Source organism: Ochotona curzoniae, unplaced genomic scaffold (assembly GCF_017591425.1).
Source record: "Ochotona curzoniae isolate NIBS_2020 unplaced genomic scaffold, NIBS_Ocur_1.0 scaffold_3208, whole genome shotgun sequence".
In the NCBI taxonomy this organism is placed as follows: domain Eukaryota; kingdom Metazoa; phylum Chordata; class Mammalia; order Lagomorpha; family Ochotonidae; genus Ochotona; species Ochotona curzoniae.
In genome coordinates this window covers 23,727,280-23,750,933 of record NW_024467106.1, presented here as the reverse complement: position 1 = coordinate 23,750,933, position 23,654 = coordinate 23,727,280, and the positions used below count along the sequence as shown (strand labels likewise).

The 23,654-nt window shown below is 44.6% G+C and overlaps 1 protein-coding gene across 1 annotated transcript in view; it reads right to left on the bottom strand.

Moving 5' to 3' along the window:
• The window catches only part of ABCA1 (ATP binding cassette subfamily A member 1), a 124,828-nt gene extending 103,888 nt beyond the window's left edge, over nucleotides 1-20,940 (bottom strand). The window contains exon 1 of the mRNA XM_040963691.1: nucleotides 20,866-20,940. The gene's annotated coding sequence lies outside the window, so the exon portion shown is untranslated. The remainder of the gene's footprint in view (nucleotides 1-20,865) is intronic.
• Between the last annotated feature and the right edge of the window lie 2,714 nt (nucleotides 20,941-23,654).

Genomic DNA, 23,654 nt, shown 5'->3' with positions numbered 1-23,654 from the left:
AAGAACTGTTAGTGATCACCACAAAGCCATACACCAATGAGGGCCGTCGCTGCAGCCCTCTAACCTGAGACCTCCGACCTCAGGTCTGCGTCATGACCACTCCTCAACAGATCAGAGTCCCTGACTTCCTGGGCCCTCCAGCAAACACAGCTTCAGGCTTTGAAGTAGCAGCCTGGAGCCAAGCTGCTAGGGGCCGTAATCATATTAGCTTTTCTGGTGTGTCAAGAATGAAAAATGCACTTAGGAAAGTGGACTTGAGTGAGGAATCTTAGGTGGTCAAAACACAGAGAATGAAAATAGCATACTGGAATCCCACTCACCCCTCCCTAACTCCTATAAAATGTCAACAGCATTTATAAATTTTGCCTCAAGCCTGGAGTGATTTACACCACTCCCTGCAATGCTCTGCAGACTAAATTTCCATCTGGCCAACAACATTGGGTCCTTCAAATGATAAATGGCACCATCAAGACAGCAGTTTCCAAATCTGGAAAGCCACAGCATGTCTTAGAGGACTATAAGCCCCAAGGAAATATTGCCAACACATGGTTCCAGGTGATGAAGACAACAGGAGCGCCATGTCTCTGTGGAAAGGAGACAGACTCCCACGGAGAGACAAGTCAGCTAAGGCAGGCACAGTGCGTCATCAGTGAAACTGACAAGCGCTCACAGCCAGGGTATGTGCACACTTCTGGCCCTGCTCTCCCTTCACTTGAGCACATGGCCAAGCCACCCCCTGTTGAGTGTTGCAGGTGCCTCATCAAAGGACTGCTTCACCATGCTGGGCCAAGGAGGGGTTCTCACCAACAGATAGGACACATTCTGTGTGGCTTGGCTGCCCACCAACGGCTGTTACTTATTTATGCTTGGATAATCTCACACGAGGATACTAAGATTAAAGGTAGGGAAGGGGCCAAAAATGAAAAATGAAAGAAGACAGGATGGAGATATACAATATACAGGTTCAAGTGAATCTTGATTGGCAGCTGGTAGTCACGAATCCTTAGTCAAAACTAGAAGCCCTTTCTTTATAAAGTAGTGTCCCAGTCAGTATCATATCACTCCAATGCTATAGCAGTAGAGTGGCCAGAAAGCAATAAGGAGCAAAGAAAGAGCTAAGAGTGCAATAACCACTTATAGATAAAAAATCAAGCGTTGGACTAAACATCCACTATTATGATGTTTTGCTCTCACCTATTCAGGATATGAGGGCTGTGGAGGTGGTGATTTCCAGCAAAGACGAGGGATTATAGAGAATCTGCAGTGTCCATGAAGAAGGGATGATCTATCCTATGCATTCTAATTCATTCAATGGCAATGAAATAAATCAAGAATTTCTCCAAAAGCTCAAATTTTATACCCTCACATTTTCCTCATCAGTAAATGTCTTGAAAAACACATTTCCCCAACCATCTTACTCCAGGAAGAGAAAGAGTTAAACCAGTGCAGCATCATTTTGCACTTGGCTGATTAAAGATGTCAGCTAGAATCCCAGCGTAGACAGCCAGGACAACATGGTGAGATGGGGCTTGTGGTCCCACATTGTTTCCTAAGTGGCCTAGGTGGGAGTTGTATTCCAGAAACACTGAAATAAATAACTAGCAACATTTTTCTCATGGGAAAAGCCCCTATCCAGGAATCACTCTGTAGATTTAGAAACTAAATGAATCATTTCAGATTCCCAAGTTAGCACTGAAAATGTTAGTATAAAACAGTTAGTATAAAACAGTATAAAATATATAGATATAGATATAGATATATAAACCTAATCAGCAAAATGGTCCCAGACATTAATTAATGCCAGCTTCTGGACTATGAATCATGCCCAAGGCCTTAAACTCTGAATATCAATTCCCTCCTTATAACATAGGAATGACAACATAGGCTTTCTTATAAGATGTTCTGGAGGCTAAATAAGATAGTACAAGTAAGTTTTCAACATGGCATAATGTAATTGCGGAAGTCATGATATCCTGATTCCTTGTATTTCTGTTTGCTCAGTATCCTCTAACAGAGAAACACTCATACTCTGCTCAAACGGGATGTTCTCTGTTATTTCATCCAAACACACTGTAGATTTCTAGAAAGACATGAGGGGACACACTAGGAAGGATAAAACTTGAATACTGGTGTTGAGTTCAACAGAAGTTCAACAGACCAAACCCCAATACAGTGAAGAAGTTCATAGGAAGAGAAAATACACCTCCATGCAACATTCATGAGAAAGGAGGGGGAGGGAAGAGCAGGAAGCAGAGGAGAGGCGAGAGGAGGCAGGGGGAGGGGAGGTGCAGGTTAAACCACAGGTTTAGACACCTGCATCCCAACTACTCTGCTTCCAGTCCAGCTTCCTGTTAACAAGCCTGGGAGACAGCAGATGACAGCATAAGTGCCTGGATTCCCACCACCTACCTGACTGCTCTAGGCTTCTGCCTGGCCTGCCCCAGTTCCTGTGGGCATTTGGAGAGTTAACCAATGGATCAAAGACTTTTCTTTCTCTCTGTCATCCTGTCTTTCATATAAAGCGAATATATAAATAAGTAGCCCAGAACAGTGGCAGAAAGTTCTACTCTGACCTTACTAGACACAAACAGATAAGCTTCCTGCTCCAACACTTCCCATCCACGTTGCTATTGCATGGCTTCCTGCAAGATTTCTGTTCTCTCCTCCCCCATCTCAGAACACAGTGACCAATGCTAGGAGCAGTTCAGTCCAGAGAGAATGGTTTGGCAATGCCTAAGCCATTCTGTGCAGGTAACTGAAGCCAAGGGGACATTTCCACATCAGTCTTCCAAGAAAGTGAACAAATAAACCAAAACCAAAAAGTGCATGTACTAGATTTCTCAACATTTAAAAGCACAGCACACTCACTTCTGCCCTCATACACATTTCCAGTTACTGGCTGAAAATGGTCCACTTCACAACTGCCAGTCAACAGGCCTCTCTTGTCCACTCCTGGATGACCACAAGCCACTTCACTCATCTCCCTGATCTGAACTTGTCCCCTAGCCATCCATGTAATAGAGTGCCCAAAGTTAATGAACTTCAACAAATATCTGAACACATCATTCCTGCATCTGACTCTCTTTGCTAGCTCCCACAGCCAAAGTCCAGCATCACCAATGTATACCTGGCCACCTTGATAGGCCTCCAGCCTATGCTCATCATCCCCAACTGCTAAGCCATGCCCTGGCAAACACTCACAGGCTCTGAAAGTGCTGCACTCGGTCCCGTCACTGGAACTTCACTGCCATGCTCCCTGGTCTTGAACTGCTTTCTTGTGTACTGCAAGCCCAGCTAACTCTTCTTCACCCTTAACCTTCACTTGGCTATCAGTTCCCCACAAGTCCTAACCTGATGACCTCCCCTGTGCTGATAGCAGAGTCAGGAGCCCATCCTGGGGCTCCCATAGCTGCTTCTGCCTTCCCTCACAGCATTTCTCCCATCTTCTTACTGTAGGCAGGGACCAGTCCTTTTTCTTCATTCCTGTTTTCCCAAGTAAGCAAAACAGTGCTGGCTTATAATAAGCACTCAAGGGATGTTTGCCTAATTAATTAAGGAAGAGATGGACATGAGAAATAGGGTCTCAGAACTCAAAAGTGGCAGGTCTCTTGGGCCTGTAATAACTGATTTCTCAAGCTTGATTAAACAACTTGGGTAAATAATCCCCCAGAGGAGGAGCCTTGTTCAGTGGGCCTCTCCACACACTTGAGACAGTCTCAAGGGAGTGTCATACTTCCCAAATGATTCCTGGGGGATCTTGACAGGTATAATTGAATATAAGGCTACTTCCCAGTAACACTGGTTTTCATTCTGGACCAAGCAGGCCTCCCAGGGCCAGCAGGTCACAAAATCAGCTTTTATGCTCTTCCTTCCTCTGGTTCACTCCCCAAGGGGCTGCAATGGCCAAAGCTAAGCCAATCCAGAAAGCCAGAAGCTAGGAGCCAGGAGCTTCTTCCAGATCTCCCACGTGGGTGCAGGGTCCCAAGGCTTTAGGCCACCTTCAACTGCTTGATAGGTGAGGATTCAGCCACAGAGTCATCACACTGGGCCCATTTTAATGCATGTAAATTTTATATCAATAAACCTGGCATTAGCCGAAAAAAAAAAAACCTACCTCTTATGAAGCTAAGCATACCCTCCAAATCAAATTATACCTTTGAACATTGAAGAGCTGCATGGCAGAAAGCCATTGACTGTGTGATCCCCTGGGAGCAAGAATAGTAGATGAATATTCATCACCACTTACTAATTCCACTAAAAAAAAAATCCAGCCTTAACTCTGCAAGGACCTCATGAGGCACAACAAACATTGATGGAGTGTCACAGGCTATTCCAGATCCTGCAGGTTCAGTAGCGAATGACAGAGGCCGAGTTCCTGCCTTCATTATGCTTCTGCCCCAGCAGAAGAGATGAGAAATTGACAAAAAACTGAAGGCTGTTAAGGTGATGGGTGGAAGGGGTGCAAGGAAAAATAAGGAGAGTACAGGGACAGAGGGAAGCATGAGAAAAGCTGACTTCCTTCTAATGGCACAACCTTTTGTCAGCGAAGTAAGAGGGCAGCCACAGGCCACAAGCAAGGGGTCACCTGGATAATGGCTGGCAGTGCAAATGTTTGTCACTTTTCCCGACACCAAAACTGGCAGGACAGACAGATTCAGATGTGAAAGGGGAAAATAACGAGCCTTTGTCCTCACTGAGCACCCTGCTTCTCCACCTCCTTCCTCATCAAACATTTCTCCCTTTTGAACTTGACAGGTCCACATCAAAGAGACCCCAGAAAAGACCAGTAGTGAAGAAGGGAGGAGGAAGACAATGTAGAAGGATTTTTTTCCCCACACCGTTGCAGGCAAAAGAAAAACAGGAACTCCCTCCTGTGACTGTCCTCTCCCCTCCTACAGAACTGAATCTGTCAACGGAAATGTAGTGAGGGGAAAATGCATGTGTCTGCATTGCTATCAGAAGCTGTTGGCTGGTGCAGCAACAAAAGGCTGCTCCGCTCGTTTTCCTTCCTGCAAGAGCTCTGTCAGCAGCACAAGACCTTAGTTCTGGGTTCCCATCTGAGGCAGGGGGAGAGCGCTCACATCCTGGTCAGGCCATGTTGGCAGTAAAGTGGAAAGTGTGCAAAGCAGGGGCCACACAGGCACCACATCTCATTGGGAAAGAGAAGCGGGCTGCCCATGTGAGACAGCAGGGAAACCTTTCCCAGGGACATGCATCACTTGACTGCTGTACTTAGCAGGTAGAATTGTGCAGTGAGGCCTTGCCCCACCACACCTCTGATGTAACCTTATACGGGAACTGAAGCTCTCAAAGTGCAAGACTCAGAGCTGGCCCACAGGTGTCTCAAGAAATAATTTTTTCCAACAACTATTATCCCCCACTAAGCTATCACTCCTTCTACGTCATTGGTTCTTTTGAATACGTTTTTCTCTTAAAAAAAAAAAAAGATCTATTTATTTTTATTAGAAAAACAGGTCTACACTGGTTAACACCCCCAAGGCCAGGGCTGAGCCAATCCAAAGTCAGGAGCCAGGAGCTCCTTGTGCGTCTCCCACATGGGTGCAGAGTTCTAAGGCTTTGGGCCATTCTCGACTGCTTTCCCAGGCCACAGGCAAGGAGCTGGATGGGAAGCAGGGCATCTGGGATTAGAACCAGTGCCCATATGGGATCCCAGCTGTGTGCAAAATGCGGATTTAACCACTGAGCCATCATGCCAGTTCCCTGAATACATTCCTCTTACAAGTACTATCCAAAAAGTTAGCTTATCCAGAATATGTAATTAGTAACTAATATTTACTCATAAACAGTGGTAATACAACAACTATTTATCTAAACATTAAATAAATGTGTGTTTGCATATTCTGCTTTTTTAGACAAATTTACACATAATTATATGGAGACAGAAAGTAAAGTTTTCAACATAGCTCTCAGTACTTTGCTCTGTCTTTCTCTCTTTTTAATTATTTGAAAGGCAGCAAGAGAGAGAGATGTGTTATCTACGGGCTTACTTCCAAAATGTCCACAAGAGCTGGGGCTACACCAGTTTAGAGCCAAGAATCAGAAACTCAATCCAGGTCTCTCGTATGGGAGGCAGAGACCCAACAACTTGAGCCACCATCTGCTGCCTCCCAAGGATTGCATTAGCCGGGGATTTAGTCAGGACTGAAACCCAGCCATTCTAATATGGGATACCCTAATGGGGTCTTAACCACCACACCAAATGCAGATGTCCACTCCTTAGTTTCTCTGTTTTATTTTTTCTTCATTGTGGCAAAATGGACAAATAAAAATGGAGTTCCAAATATTTTACAGGAACAAACAGCTAGACAATAAACCACAAAGGAGGAGGCAGATTTGACTGTTATCAGACCTGAACTGAAGATGTGCTGGTGCTAAAGCAAAACTGATTGCCTATTCATGAGATGTTGATGCAGAAGAATCACAGATGTGACTCATGTGTCTCATCTCCAGAGAGACATGCAGGGTCCTGTGATGTTAGGATGTGAAACTTCTAAACCTGGCCAAATATGCTTGCTTTGGAGAAGGATTCCTCTCTGATTGCCTCTCTGAGTACATAGCTCTGCCCAGCAGTCTCATCCAGAGAAGTTACTAAAGGCTTAATTTAAGGACCTGGAACAGCTTTAGGAAGGGACATGGCTGTCAGAGGAATGGGACAGGATTTTGTATCATCCTGTGATTTCTCCAGGGCTGACCCATCAGATACACTGAGCCTGAAGCTAGTTTCACTGCCTTGGTTGAACTTTTCTTGCCTCCAGATGCCACTGGCTCTCCATCCTTACAGGCGGCCTTGTGAGAGGCCCTCACTCTTGCAGCTATCCTATGGATCTACAGCTCTGTGAAATTCCCCTGAGAGAGACTGGCAGAAGGGCCAAGGTGCTGGTACAGCACTGTGTTTATCCATCCACCATTTGAAGTTAACACTATAATGCTCAGTTTTGAAGACAAACGCGGTAAGAAACCATCCCAGGTAAGAGTTAAGGATAAAACAAAGTGAATGTATGATTCCAAAATGAGACTATTGTGGCACGTATTTGGCATAAAAAGTCATTGGTATTTCTGCATCTCACATGTTCCGGTTCAAATCGCAGCTCCATTTATAATTCCAGTTTACTGCTAATGAACAGGACAGGAGGCAGCAAGTGCTATTTTAAGTAGCTGGGTCTCTGCTACCCACATGGGAGATCTAGATTGGGTTCCAGGCTCCTGGTTTCAGTCTAGCTCAGCCATAGCTGGTCTGGTCCAGCCTCAGCCATTGTGGCCATTTGGGAACTAAACCAGAATACGGGAGATGGACAGATCAATCTCTACCTTCCTGCCTCTTTTGCTTGCTCTCTGTTACCCTCCCCTCCCTCTATATTCTACCTTTCCAATAAATAAATAAATCATTAAAACAAACAAAAGATACAGAAAATGCATCATACTCACTTGATTATTGGTAACCATAAAAGATTATCAGCAAACCCTTGTTTTACCATGGAATGCATATCTAGGTTCATAGGCAAAGTTATTTGCTTATTGATAATTTTCAGAATGAAGGTTATAAAATGAATACATTAGAAATTCACAAGTATTGTATCCATCTGTAACGAGCCTTGGAGAAGTATAACTCCACTGGTTGTCAACACCCCTGTTTTAAAAGAGATCCTAAAACTTCAAAGCAATTTCTGTTTGCCTGATCCTGGGACAATCAAAGGCGCTAGTTCTCACTTCTAACATTTCAGAGGCTAACAACTGCGCCAGGACTTCTACATGCAGATGTGTGCTATGCCCAAGTCTTTGTTTCATGCCGGTAGAAATAAGGAGAAATTCTAACAAAGCAGTAGACACGGTCCCTCTTCCCCTGCTGATTTCCACCAAACAAACACAGAGCAACCTTCAAAGGAAGCCTTTAGCAAACAACACGGCTATTTGCTTTTTCCCTAGTCCGGGGTATGTAGCACATAGGAGAAACTTTTCCCCTAGGGGGAAAAAAAAAATCAACCCAGCAGCATTTTATGTCAAAGGAAAAAACATCAAACGCTTTTAACCACAACCATACTGCCCAGCATAAGGGGCATGTGAAAAGAAGAGAATACAGAAATTATAAAAACCCTGAGCTCCAGAAACACAAGCCCCCATCAGCAACCTATTATTTATGGAGAATCTTGATTAGATAACATTCCTTGCTGTGGCAAGCTTTTCCAAGTGAATTTTGGAGGAAAAGGTTTAGTGAGTACACCAACAGGCCACATTTGGATTGGCTTACATCTGGGAAAGAGCAATGGCTTCAGACCTTCAAACTCCTCCCAGCTAAAGGTTTATCTGTTTGAAGTGCTCAAAGAATGCAGGGAAAGGCACACCCACATCTTACATTGTCTTTTCTTCCCTTTAGGCTTGTTCCACCACAAAACCAGTATGGCAAATACTTGTCATTTCAGTATTCAATTAACCAGTCCAGTAGGAAGAAGAGAAGGATTCAGAATCAGATAAAGATGGGTTTGAATCCTGACTCTGAACCACCAGCACTGGGACTCTAAAGACTCTCAGCCCTGTATCCTTTCCACAAAACAGAGCCAATAAATAAATATGCAAAATATTCAGAACCCAGAACCTTGTAAAGTACAGTGCACTGTAGCTATTATAAGGATTAGTACTGCTGATTTTGCAAAGGGCAGGGTGCACAATGCCCTGGTGTACATGTATGTGTGGTGGGCGGGGACAGGGGTAAGGCCTTCCCAAAGCAAACTGGATCTGTCTCTAGCGCTGTGCACCCTAAGAGCACAGGCATTTCTCCAGTATCTTGATGTCACATGGGAGCCACTGTCGATCATAAATTCCCTCCAGGGGACCCCTATCACTCACTTGCACTATCGCCTCCAGCTCTCATGGCACTCAGCTCCTAGGACTCACAGCACACAGTCTGCTCTCTCCAAGTCTGCAGCTGCTGGCTCAGTTCTCCTCACTCCCTTTCCTCCAGCCTCTCTGTCAATGACCTATTAGAAAGCTAGCCCTATTACTCCCTCCATCTTTTCAGCTTTATCTACCTCCTTCTCCAGGGTACCCAAATAACAGGTGGTTCCTGCTACACACAACACAGAATCTTATTCAGAATCTTACTCTTTCACACCCTGGGCCAGAATGACTCAGTACTCCATAAACATTCAAAGACTGAAGGTCTCTGCAGCAACAATCAGAGAGGAGAAAAGACTATTTTAAAGTAGACTACCTATAGTAACAAATCAGAAACATCACTGAAAATAGAGGTAGGAGCAGCCCAAAACTATGAAAAAATTTCCAGCTGTGTTCAAAGCAACAGAAATTCAAGCTGGCATACATTTCATGCGATTTCTCTCAAAAGCCTCTCTATATGGTTGGGGAAGAAATTCCTTTTTATAACTTCATGTGAGCAAAAGGGAATCCACCATCTGCCAGGCTGGGGCTCTAGAAACACCAAAAACATGCCACCTGCCCAGAACACCTTCCCTAGGGGCTCAACCCGCAGTCCAAGACTGTGAGCGTTATTCGGGAACCTTGAACTCCGAACTCACAGGCTCAAGTCAAGAACTCACTCAATAAAACCTATCAACACCTGCTACAACTTTTCCATCAAAACATTTATTTTCTTCACCTTTGCCAAACTGAGTTATCCAGGCTCTTTTCCAGTTCTAGGTCATAGACTATGGGATCAATACCAGCAGTCCTCTCCAAAGTAACCTCACACCAGCCAGCACTTAGGGCAGAGTTAGCAGGTACCTGCAGGCCACAAACAGCCAGCTAAATAGATAAGTGAGAATTTAACCAGGATTCCAGGGCAGGCTCAAAGGCACAGGTTCTAAGTCCTGTCCTCCAAACTTTACCTCCTTTCCTAGAACACAAACCACTTTGCCAGCTGCCTTGCTGAATTAAGACAAAGGGAATAGGATCATAAATTTAAATTCACACACTTGTGATTCCAAATAACAGAAGTTTCAGGTTACTTAGTTTTTCTTAATTACTAAAATTATGGAGTCTGTTCTGTGGGGCCTAGGAGGACCCTACCAAAGTAAACAGAGCTGTATTATTATTATTATTATTATAGTATCAGGATTCTGAGTGTCATGGATTTGGAAGGTGCTCCTATCATTTTCATAAATATTCTGTGTGTTACCATTCCCACCTACACACATACACACACACAGTACTCAAAGAAAAATGGACCTAAATCCTGGGTGGGTATTCTATCAGCTTCATTTCAACTGTGCTTGTATGAGAGCATTTGAGAAGCTCACAAGGAGTGCCCCCAAGCAAGGAGGCGCTAAGCCCACAGCAGGTGAGAACCGCTGGTGGTCCCCTGATAGAACCCTGAAGACAGAGTGTCCTCCCATCTCTGCAGGCTCCTGGGGCACACCCCTTCCCTTTAAAAGAACCAAGTGTCAGACAAGCAGAAGAGAAAATCAACTGCGATCATGTGCAGTGTGACTGGAACAGAGAAGAAAGAGGACTAATTCCACCAAATTTACGAATTTTGCAATAAGACAACTGAATAAACACTACTTGACCAAAGGCTTTCTTTATTTTGAACTCAAGGTCCTTACTTAAATTAAGCCAATCATTAAAGTAAAATGAAAGAAAAATCACCCTGCTTTGAATCATAATTAATCCTAACTGGTCAAAATTAGCATTAGAGCTTCATGCTTTCATATAGATAGACTGCCTAGGAAACCCTCAACACTCAAGAATTCTGTAGACTTCCTTCTGATTGCAACTTAACCAAAGTGCAACTTTTGCTTGGGAGAAAGAGAAAAGTTCCGGTTGAAAAACCCTTGTAGATCCAAAGTGACTCTACAGACAGAATAAATAAATGCCCAACAGCATAATAATAACTAAATGAGGTCAGTCCAATATTTAATAATTCAATGTCCATTTTCAACTGAAAAGAACGGACTTTTACAGGCACAATTTCCTTTCTTCTCTCCTAAGAAAGTATACTAAGCTCTGGCACAGCAGAAAGTCTACATTGAAGAGGCAAGCAACTAAGCTTTTAATTTCTAGTTCATGACAGCTGAAGAGTGAATTTAGGTAAGTGGCTCCACCACTCTGTACCACCGAACAGAAAACACATCTTTACGATAAAGAGGTTGGAATAGGTGACCTAAAAAGAATTGTCTAGAACCTAGGTAATTCAGTAGCCACGAAAAGTACTCATACACCTCCCAAGGCATGTAAAACCGTACCAGTAGACTAGAACATCAAAAGTCACCTGTCTGCTTCCTCCCATAATGTTGGTTGAGTGCAACGGGCACACTCTGGCAGCAGACAAGTGTTACAAGAGCACACAGGGCAGACCGAGCATCCCTTAGATGTCCTATGAACGGTGTCCTAGGAGAGGGAGGATGGGCAGTTCAACGAGCACAAACTCAGGAGTCAGCATCACTTCAGTGTGACTCTCCAGCTCCTCCATTAGCCAGATACACCAATCAAAAGCAAGCGCTTTCACGTCTGCTTGTACCAAGTGCATCATCTGAAAAATGTTGTTAAATATAGGCAGTTCACTATTTCCCCAAGTATGGGAGGGTCACCGAAGATGAGTTTAAATGGTACTAAGAGGATTTCAAGAAAGAAATATTAAATAGTAAATATTTCTTTAAATATTAAATCACTAGAGAAATGGTGCTTTCTTTTCTATTAAGGAGGATTTTTGTTTTTGCTTTCTTGTCAACATTTGCTAATTTCCTAATTTCCCTGAAAATAGGGAATCTTGCGAAAAGGAAGATTATTTTATAGACTTCAACAAAAGTAGTTTGTCTTCACTGTAAATACCTTGAAATTACCATCTATTTATGAGAACTGATATCATTTTTCAATTTATAGTACTAATAAAAAGTTAATTTAAAAAAATATATTGAATTACAAAGCTGTGAATCAATACAAAGAACCTAAACCAATAGAAATGTTGTCTTTCTCAGGGTTACGATGAAAATTCAATGAGAAGAGCCCAAGCTCAGCCCTAAAAATAATAGAAAGTACAGTTCAAATGAAGGCAAACAAGATGGATGTACAATTACAAAGCCAAGAGGAGCCAGATGATAGCAGGAATAAGTTCTAAGTCATAAAAAGATGAAAACCTGTAGAGGGAGCTTAATTTAACAGCTACTGAGCCGTACTATGTGCTAATCACTTCAGTGAGAGAATCAGGTGCAGTCCCTAAAGACTATGCCTCTTAACAATCTAGAACACAGCTGTCAAAAAGAGGTCAGAATTTCATTTCAAAGAGCCTTGAACGCCAAGATAAACAGACCACTAATACTGGCAGATCCATAAAATCTGACATTTGCTTAGCACCTAATCTTTTACATAGTCAGTGATGTTTAAATAAACATTTGCTGTACATTCAGTTTAATAGTATCATTTGTCTATTAGCATATACACTTTAACATTGATGACATTATGTTGTTGTTGTTGTGATTGTTAATGTTGCATGTACCTCTTTCTTTTCCCTCTCCCAGAACTAAGATCAAGTTTACCGCAGCTAAGAGAAACCTATCACCTCCATTCCAACACTCTGCATCTGAGGTGACTATCTACAGGTCTAGGCTTGCCAGCTCAGGCCTTCATTTTCTCTCCACTTTTCCAAGGAAAAGTGCAGCTGGGATTAGTGTTACCTTCATGTCAAACTCCAACCATCCAAATACCAGATCCAATTGATTTCAAGCAACCATCCCCTAAGGATTTGCTTCTTCAGCAAACTTTGTTTGACTCTTGGCAAAAAAAAACAATTATTCCCAACCTGGCATCCAACAGGCATTTTGCAATGCAAGAGTAGACAGGGAAACGGCACTTAAAAGACTTAGCCATTCTTTCCGCATCCCACTACTCAGAATAATCTTGCTAAATTTTTCCTCCTTCTTTCTGCCAATCCCAACACAATTTCATTTTGTATGCCAACAACCTAAATCTCAGAGAAATAAAATGACTTTCCAGGTATCATCTGTTTCCTTAATAGATTTGCAAGTATTCCTGAAAATGCTGTAATTACATTTATAATTTGGAGTATATGAGCCTGTATGTGCTTGTTTCTGAATAGAGAATCCGTAGTTTCCCACATATCTTCCAAACACCAACCATCGTTAAACACGTGCATATATGAACAAAAAAAGATGAACTGAAATTTAATTGTTCCACATTTAAAGAGCAATAGAAATCAGTGATCCAGTGTAAGTGAGGAAGTTAGTTCAGTAATATCATTGTCAACATCTTTTTTATTTTTTCATGCCTGAAATTATCAAGGTAAGTAACATGGAATAAAAGCAAATTGAGATGAAGTCATCTAAAACATAAGCTTTTAATGTCACTGAAAACACCAGCACTGTATACCAAGTATTGTACACTTTATAATACACACACACACAGAAACTCAGGTGACAAGAGATTAACAACATATATTTTTGGGGAAAGGGCAAGTGCTGGGGTCCGTGCAGTAGGTATGAGTAACGTGAAGGTGTGAAGAGAACAGCTCCCTGCTTGGCAGGGCCGGGGGAGCTTCCAGCTGTCTGGCAGGGCCCGGCAGATTTCTCTCTGACCACCTTGACGTAGTCTCACCCCCTTTTTGCATGGACACTCAACCACCCCACTAAGAATTTTTGTAATCTATTGAGGCACTGTTTGCCCCTGTGAGATGGCTTTTGCAACCAACATGAGCTTGAGAGTTAATGTAATTGATAATGTCTTGGTGAGTGGGCTTTAAGGAGTACAATTAAACCCATGCCGTTTCTGGACACCTTACTGTGTGCCTACCCGTTGCCCTGAAATCTGGCCCAGACATATAGCATGCCTTCTGGGAAATGGCTTGAGAAGAATTTTACAAACTAATGGAAGTGATGGGAGTATGGATTGAAACTGCTATGACAAAAAATACAGCTACTGGGACCCTAAAGGTTATCCTGTTACTGGGACCCTAAAGGCCATCCTGCTATGACAAAAAATATACTTACTGTGACCTTAAAGGTTAGCCTGTCCTTGCAATTCTTTTTTTTTTTATTTTTATTATTTTTTTATTGGAAAGGCGGATATACAGAGAGGAGAGACAGAGAGGAAGATCTTCCATCCGATGATTCACTCCCCAAGTGAGCCGCAACGGGCCGATACTATGCCGATCCGAAGCCAGGAGCCTCTTCTGGGTCTCCCACGCGGGTGCAGGGTCCCAAAGCTTTGGGCCGTCCTCAACTGCCTTCCCAGGCCACAGGCAGGGAGCTGGAAGGGAAGCGGGGCTGCCGGGATTAGAACCGGCGCCCACATGGGATCCCGGGCGTGCAAGGTGAGGACTTAACCACTTGCGCCACCGCGCCGGGCCCTTTGCAATTCTTTAGAACATAGAAACGTAGTTGTTTTAGCTGCTTTCATAATTTTTTAACTAGAGGAAATATAGGATGATTTTATTATCATAGATATACTTTTGATTATTGTTTGATCATTTATGAGGTTGTAGAGCCTGCAGTTATAGGGGGATTTAATGTTTGAAACTTTTTGTCTTAGATCTTTGTTTTTTTCTCTTTTGTTGTATTTCTCCCATTAAGTGATGGATAAGTTGTAAAATAAGAATTGTAGTAGAAGTGTATTACTGATTAATATGTGTTGTCTACTGAGGAATTCTTGGCTGCAGAATGGATAATGCCCTGTCTTAAGGTGAAACAATTTACAGAATTATCTTTGGAAGCACCCACTTGTCCACTGTAGAGTTAAAACCAAAATAGAGTAAACATGGTTCATTACTAACTGCAATTCTTTTAGGCCGTTATAACTCCTGCTTTACTCGCTTAGCTAAAACAAACTGTGTGAGCTTGCAGACCCAATGGCCAACTAATGCCAATGATCCCAATCCCCATAAACCAAGGCCCCAGACTTATTAACCCATAGATAATTCAAGCTACGGGCCTGGTTGTCACAGGCGGCGCCAAGGGTAGAGCCCAGACTTGAGGAGCGCAGGTGGGGACTGGCAAGCCAAAATAAGCAAGGAAAGTGTAATCTTCCCTCATTCATCTCTCAAGCTGTTGTAAATTGTGCCCCCCTGAGACTATGTCAAATTGCCCCTAAAAGATTAAAACCTTGTACTGCTTCTGTATCAATAAAGCAGACAGCTTTCTCCCATTGTCCATGATGATCCTAGAATTGTAGTGATCCGTTTCTTCTCTCTACGCCTATTTCACGCACCCTTCTCGAGCTGCAGCTGGACTCTGGCAGGCAAGAATCCTAATCTACATTAATTTGACTCTGATATCCATGTTCTTTCTCAATAATATCTGCACATACTCTTCAAAATGTCCTAATATTAATCATATGATCTATTGACTTAGGAAGAACTAAATAAGCATAAATATCTTCAGGGAATCTTTTTTTTAAAAGATTTATTTGAAAGGTATATTTACAGAGAGAAGAAATGACAGAGAGAGCAAATGCGAGAGAGAAACAAAGATGTTCCATCTGCTGGTTCACTTCCAAAACGGCCACAACAGCCAGAGCTGAACAGGTCTCAAAGTAGGAGCCAGGAGCCTCCTCCAGGTCTCCCATGTTGGTGTCAGGGGCCCAAGAACTTGAGCCATCCTCCTCTGCTTTCCCAGGTCATAAGCAGCTAGCCAGATCAAAAGTAGAGCAGCCAGCACACTAGCCAGCACCCATTCGGGATGTCAGTGCTTAAGGATGGAAGATTAGTCTGTTGAGCCCCTGTGCCATTACCCTAGGGAATCTTAATAAATGGGCCAACTGTTAGAAAATTTCTTCCAGGAAATGCCATAAACTAAACTGCAGTTATCATAAAACATCAACTTCAAGAATAGCCAGATGAAATGTTTGTACTTCCAAATACTTCCTCAAATTTGGCTCAGGCTTAGAAAAAAACACTGCAAACTGCAAACACAGACACACTCACAAAAATATTGTAATTCTGCCTTTCAAATAAAAATAATATTTTCAAATATATATATATATATAAAGGTAGAGCCAAAACACATAAGGATATTTTGCATTTTGAAAATCTAGCCTACTTAGTGATCTCAGCTTCACCAGTAACAATAAATTAAGGCACAGCTCACAATACTTGAATTTGGAATTTTACAGACAATAGCATTTTCTCAAGTCACAGCTGCCTCAAAAAGGGAAGCGAAACTGAGCAAACACAATTGTTTATCCTATAAAAAAGTAATCTGGCTCAAATGATTGACGTTTGCACTGAAATTTCTCAATCTACCAGAGACCTAAGTGCAGTTACTGCTTATGTCTTTTCATTCCAGTGCTCTTCTGTGGTGAGTCTGTTATCTTTACTGATCTTTGAGAACACAAAGAAGCAAACAGGAGGTTCCCATTTCCTTCGCTGGCCTTGTTCAAGTCAGCATATACTAAACTCCTTCCATGTTAAGGTGGAAGTTATGAAGCACAGGGACTAATGAGTCAAAGACCTCCGTCTAAAGAGGTAAATACCCCAAAGAAAAGCAAATAACTGTTCACCCTGGTCATCTCAACAAGGAGCAACGAAACACATAAGCCAAGTCCCAAGAGAGTAAGAAAGAAAAAATTTCATTTTGATTTAGGAGTGAGGCGAATAGGTTCAGGAGAGCTTCACAAGGAGGGTGACCTTTAAGTAAAATCCTCAAGAAGGTTTTAAAAAAGGAACCGGGTTTTCTAAGAAGTTCTTTTACAAACGCTGTGCTGGGAATCCGGCCTGCCATGGCTAGGTTATCCATAGAAAGCAAGGAGGCTCTGGTTTACAGTTTTACCTGCAAGATTTCCACCTGCTGCCTTCGGGTAGCTGGAAAGGTACCTCTCTAAATAACATTTAAACCTAGTTACCAGGTCAGGAAACAATTCTTCAGGCAGAATTGCCCACAGGAAAAGGAAGAATCACCTCTGGCTCTATTGCTAGGATATCTTTTGCCTGGAAGCTAATCAACTCCCCTAACTTTCAAATTCCAGAACCAGGCACTTAACCTGTCTAGAATTCAGCTTGGTCATCTGTGAAGAGAACAGCAGTGTCCTTCACATGCCCTGGTGAAAACGAACCGAGTAATTTCACAGAAAAAAACCTAAAACCATGACCGCATACAGTAAGCCAACAGCACAATTGTTTTACCGAAAGATGTTTTCTGCTAGTTTATTTATCATTTGTTCCACCAATGAGTCAGAAAAGCCATTTCTCATGCTAGTTCACTTTTATAAGTCATATTTTGAAACTATTTTTTTTTATTAGAAACAGCTAAATATTAGAACCAAAAAAGAAGCAAAGGTAGGACTAGCAGCTCGGCTCTTACTTCTTTTCCCTTTTTCTTTGGTTCCCAACACTTTCAGAGTCAAATACTCTATCATTTATTTTCTATGACGTAAGACATTTTGAAGTCACGGTCTACTTACAAGCATTTGACAGAAGCAAGAATATAGTTTGTTTTAAGCCAAATTTTAAAAACCAGGGTTGAGTTCATTTTTACTGCCAGGTCTTTCCGTGGCTCTGTATTCCTGTACAACTGCAGACTCAAGCAGCTGAAGACAGAACCTGGCTGAATCACTCGTGCCAATCGGGAAATATGATTCAGGCTTGTCAATTGTGATAGGGACCAGAGCAGATGCGTGTGCAGTATACAGTAAGCATCCTTAAAGATGCCCTGCTCACAGCAGCCAAAATTAGGACACTTCAAGAACTCTGGAACTTACTAAGCTCTGCCACTTGCAAGCTGTGTGGCCGGGGAAAAGCCACCTGACCTCTCCGTTTTTAACGAGTCTGTTGTGAAGATTAAGAACAACACCTGGCTCGTAGTGATATGTGTCTATTAAATAAACATTGCAGGTGTCAGGTGCGTTGGTTCAGATGCTATTTGAGAATCCTCACATCCCATCCCATGTGACTGCCTGGTCAAGTCCTGGTTCCATTTTCAGCTCCTTTTAATTCCTGCTGGTGTGCATCCTGAAAATCACCAGAGGATGACTCTTGTACGTGGGTCCATGTCACCCCTGTGGGAAAGCTGCACTGAGTTCTGGGCTCCTGACTTCAGCCAGGCCCCGGCCCCGCTGTTGCAAACATTGGAAGAGTGAACCAGCAAATGCAAGACCCCTCTTGGTAGGGGTTTGTCTGCCTTTCCAACCAAACTAAAGTAAATTTCAAAGCTGTTATTTGAGGCTGGTCGGAGTGCAGTAGTGTTTACAACTAATTGATCAAAGTTAATTTGAAAAATAAAAGCTGCAATAACTTTGGCATTCCTGGTTTCCCCATAGGCAAATCTGAAGATGGATTCAGTTTTCTCAGACTAAGCTCTCCCCTAGCATATTAAATAAAACATGTATTCAAAATGTTTTGAAAATAGATGCTTCAATAGTTAGCCAAAAGGGACATCATAGTTGCATTACCTCTTTAATATTTGGACTTCAGAGTGTTTTATAAATGCAGAAACCACAGAAATTTTGGTATTTTGTTTGAGAGTCACAAGGCTTATAATTTAAAATCATCTAAGGCAATACCCGTTCAAATATTTTAGGAGATAAAACTGAAATAGCAAAGATTTTCATTTACAGTCACCACAAACACAGCATAAACACCCTGGTTTATTCCTACCAGCAAAAAAAAAAAAAAAATTCAACTCCTCTCTCCATACGGGGTAAGTCCTACAAAGGATAATAAAACCAGAGTTGCTAAGTTTCATTCATTTTTAATCATGTTTGCCTAAGCTGAAAACCATCAGGCCCTAATCACTCTTTTCCAGCCCTGGGCTAATGCATGTCTCACATAAACATACTCTAAGTGCCCAGGGTCTATCGCGCACCTTCACTGTGTGTCTAAAATGCTTGTAAGGAGGTAAAAGGCAAATGCTCAACTCCAGGGAAGTCGCCCACACCACAGGTGTGTGGTCACAGAGCCAGCACCCTGGAACACCACACTGGCACCTGCAGACTACTCACCACACCAGGATGGCAGCGCCTGCCCCTAAATGCACTGTGGTCACACTCGCTCCCCTGGTCCCTTTGATTCTACTGTTTGCTGTCCAAGAGCTCCTGTTTTACCCAGCATATCTAACATCTCTTCAAAAGTCCACATTTTATAACTTACTTTGGTAGTTCATAGGGACACTAGGGGCAACAGCTCACGACCAAAACTTTGTACTCAGAAGTGGTTCTATCTGAAGAGAAGGTACTCGGGAATATTCTGCTTTCACACTATTTGAAAGTTTCTCTAAAAGTGGTAAGAGTTACAGGAAGCCTTCATTTTTGTATTAGGGTTGAGAAAAGAGGCTGAAATAGAAGGAGATGAGAAAGTGTTGGTTTAATTGGCATTTAATTTTTGTCTAAAAACCTCAAAATTCGGGTCTATTGTGGTAAAAGAACCAATAATTTTCTCCACTCTTGAACTTGGGGGGACATAGTTGTCAGCTCTTCTGTAAGGCAGTAGGGATTGGACAGCAACAGGGAAAGTGACTTTGTTTAAAACATCAACTCTGCCCTCTGTTATTATATGAAATGCATATACCACTCCCTTCCTGAGGTGTCACGGACAGTCTTGGGCTGTAAAAGCCGATGGGATCCATGCTGCACAAAAGCAAAGGCGATTATTTCTAGTGCCAAACACTTCCTTTTCTTCTTCATTTGTAAAATTCTTTCGTGCTTCTGGGAATTTCCGAAGAGGAGATGTATCTACACACAACCCTGGCACCGGCCGACACCCCCACAACATTCTCTGATTTGGCAAGGCTCTGGTGTCGTGTCGGGAGAACGCTATCGAGCAAAACAAACAAAAAAACCCAGGTGGCCTGTCTTTCTGCCTGAACCCCCTACGACTCTTCTCCAGACTGCAAACACCGGTCTCAGCCGGATTCCCCATCCCTGCCCCACTGCAGCCCCAGGCTCATTCCTAGGCCACCCAGCCAGGAGGCGCTGCGGGTCAGTCTCCGGGGTCCTCCCGCAGCGGGCGCCCAGCTCCCCCACCCGCACCGTGGAGCCCAGCCCAGCTACCCAGCCCAGCGCCCAGCTGCCCAGCCCAGCGCCCAGCTGCCCAGCGGCCCAGCGACCCAGCGGCGAGCTCTGCGCCGCCCGCCGGGGTTACTCGCGGTCATCGCGCTGCACCACCTCTCCGCATCCGTGAAGCTGCTCCCCAAGACACGGGCAGCAAAGGGGCGGAGCGGATCAGGGAGGCATGGGTACCCCCAAGTTTCCACGAGTTCTCCCGAAGTCTTGTGTTTTATCAAAGGTGCAAAACGTGTCCGTTTCCCCCTCCCCCAGCCGCGCCAAGGACAGCCGACCCCGAGAACGCAGAAAGTCTGCAAGACGAAACATCCCCAAGTCCAGCAAAACCTCCGAGGCCTCATGCGAGTAATAACACAATGGACCCTGTTTGGGATGCCTACTACTCGCGTTCTTGGGGGGACAAGGAGGCGCCGCTCCGGTCCCGGGGCGCACGGCACAAAACCCCTGGTCAGAACCTAACTCTTAAGGGCAGAGTGGGGATTCTGAGGTACCACAGGTCCCGGTGGGCGCCGGCGGACCCACAGCCAGAGGAGTTGGCTGCAGGCTCGGGAGCTCCGGAACAAAGAGAAGCGCTCCTGGGCGAGACCTGCGCCTCTGCCGACCCGGGCGGCGACGCTCGGGGTGCGCGCAGCAACCCGCGCCCCACAGCGCCTCAGGTACTGCGCCTGGGCTGCAAGGCCAGAGATGCTCCCCGGGATACCAGAGCCGCGCGAGCCCCGACGTGCGGGGTCACCGAGTGACCAGAGCTCCCCTTCAGACACCTTTTCCCGGGAACGCCGCCCACGCCCCTTTGCATCACTATTAGGTAGATTGTGGGGGGCCGTACTCTAGTTCCCCCCAAACCCAGCGCTTTTCCCCTACAATAACAACCCAAGTCACTGGGAAGTCTCTTACCTGGTTTCCACTTCTGTTGTTTGTGCCTCTTTCCCCGACCCCTGGATAAAACCTTCCGAAGAAGGGGAGAAAAAGAATTGGGGGGAAAGGGGTGGGGCAAAAATAAAAATAAAAATGAGGGAGCAAAGCGCCGGGAGAAATTGGCTGCGGCTGCCTGGGTACCGGGACGCCCCCCGGCCCTGCCCACCCGTGCTGCAGGAGAGAGGTGTCGGTTCTGCTGGGCCGTCCCGGCCGCACTCACTCTCCGTCGGAATTACTGTTTTTTTGCCGCGACTAGTTCCTTTTATAGATTCGGCTGCGCTGGGCGCCGGGGTTACTGTCGGTCAAAGGCTGTTCTCTCCCCGCCCCCTCCTCCTCTTCAGTCCCGGCCTGTGTTTATGTAGTTCAGTCACTCCGCGGCCAGCACGTGGAGCGGCGGCCCGCCCCTTAAACGGGCGACGTTCCGCCCGCGGGAGAGGTGCAGGGCGCCGCCGGCCAGGCGGGCTCGGAGGTCGGCAGGGTGGGAGGCTGTCGGCGCCCCCTGCCCCTGCCGGAGCCAGCCGGCCCCAGGGCGAGCAGGAAATGAGGGGTCTGGAGCTGCACCCGAGACACTCTGCTTGGGTCCAAGTTCTGGGCAGCCAAGTGCATTAGTGGAAAATCGTTACCTGAAAACTTGTTGTTTTCCCGCAGTTTGTTTTTCTTTCTTCTTTGTTTCCCCAGTCGCAGGGATTGTGAGAGGGAGGGTCAGGCTGAGATTCCCTCTCCCGGGACCTTCCACCGACCTGCAAGGTAGACTGAATGACTGGCTGCTTTTGTTTTCCAGCGCAAACCCTGGAGCTGGATCTCCCTTGGGGGTCTCTTGCCTGTTGAGCGTCCCAGCCCCAGCACCCTCAAGGCCCCCCAAGGGCTCAAGGAGACCGAGCGAAAGGGGAACGGTAAGAACCCACCTACTTTTAATTTTCATTATATTGGTCAGCCTCCTCCCACCCCCTCCCCCACCATCCTCCTACACCCCCACCCCCTTTCCCCGTGAAAAATCCCCGAGGCCTGTATCTTAGCTTGTCTGGATTTGTCAAATGCAGCTCAAGAATTGTGGTGCTGTAAAATGACATGACTTCTCCTGTTGCAGTATTCCCTTTGGCATTGGCAGTCAGGAGGAGCAGGGCACCTGAACGAAACCCGTGAGGGGCAGAGGCCAGTGCCTGTGGAGGCCCACAGGCCATCTGCCTGAGTAATTAGATCCTAAATCACGACCACAGACAGTACAATAAATATCTTCCACCGTGACAAAGATACCTTTGTTGCAACCTTGAAGGGCAGGTTCACATTTGGGCTCCACACAGTTTGACCTGATTTTGGCAAGAATGTGATGGAATGGGAGAGCTGCCCCCACAGCCCTAAGTATCTCCGTCCCCCCACCCAGCTACAGCATCTCCCAGAACAGCCATTGCTACATGTGGACCCCGGCTGCTGTGCTCCCCTCGACACACTACAATCAGTAGACCTCTGGACACAAGTGGAGCCAACAGAGACACCCCAGTGTGTTCTCTCTGTTCTCTTGGTCCCTTAAGGCCATAGATGCTGAGGGGGTGTCACACTCAAGCCTTCCAACGCCCCAAAGCCCAGGAGAGGGCTCCCTTCTGCCTCAGTCAAGGATTATAAGACATTACAAGGCAGGGCCGGACTTGGCCCCACCACAGGATTTGCCTTGTGGATAACGTCTTTCTTGCTCTGTGAAGAGGGAATATATTTGCTCTCTTAGTCTCATAGAAGTTTCCTGAAAATAAATTTTGGTAAAAATCTTTGAGCTCCTTGGGAAAATGACACTATAAATGAGAGGATGTTATTGGCTGAGTGTTGGTATCATGTTCAGATGCCATGTATGGCCTATAAAAATTTAGAAATTCAGAACTAGAAAAGAGTTTAAAATAATCTTTTGGATCCTTTGTCTGTAAAGGTAAGCTCCCTAAAAGGTGTCTCGAAAATAGTTTTAGGGGGGAATGACATCTCTCTGGCCTTCTGTATCTATCCTCTTCCTCCACTACAAATTATAGTATTTAAAATCCCACTACTTACATCAGTCTTTGTAACTTTGAAGGATATGGTTACAAGAGCATCCTAATTATAGATAATGCCTTGGAGTGCACTAATGGGGAACGGCAAACAACACATGGAATAAGACAAAAACAAGGGCCTGGTGTGATGACTCAATTGGCCAGTCCTACCCTTGCATGCACCAGCATCCTATGTGGATGCTAGTTTGTGGTTTGGCTGCTGCACTCTCCATCCTTCTCACTGCTTCTGGCCCAGGAAAGCAGTCAAGGAAGACCCAAAGCCTTAGGACCCTGCACCTGTGTGGGAGACCTGGAAGACGCTCTGACAGTTGCAGCACTTGGGGAGTGAGCTAGTGGATGGAAAAATCTCTCTCTTTGTTTCTCCTTCTCTCTGTAAATCTGCCTTTCCAATAAAAACAAATAAATCTTTAGACATAATACTGGTGAAAGAAGAAAATGAAAACCTCAAAGAGAAAGTATCAGTTGGCTAAATGCACAAGTCTATGACCCCAAAGCTAAACAAAACCTTGCTTTTTACATCACACTTAATATAGGAACACACTGTAATGTTTGGCATACGTTTATCTCACTAATTTTTTCATTCTGCTTTTACCAGTTTAAAAGGCATAGAGACAAGAGAGAGACCAAGAAAGAAGAGACCTTGCATTTACCTCTTCATTCCTCAAATGCCTGCCAGGCCAGGCCAGGCCAGGCCAAAGCCAGGAGCCAGTCCAAATCTGCTTTGTGGGTGACAGG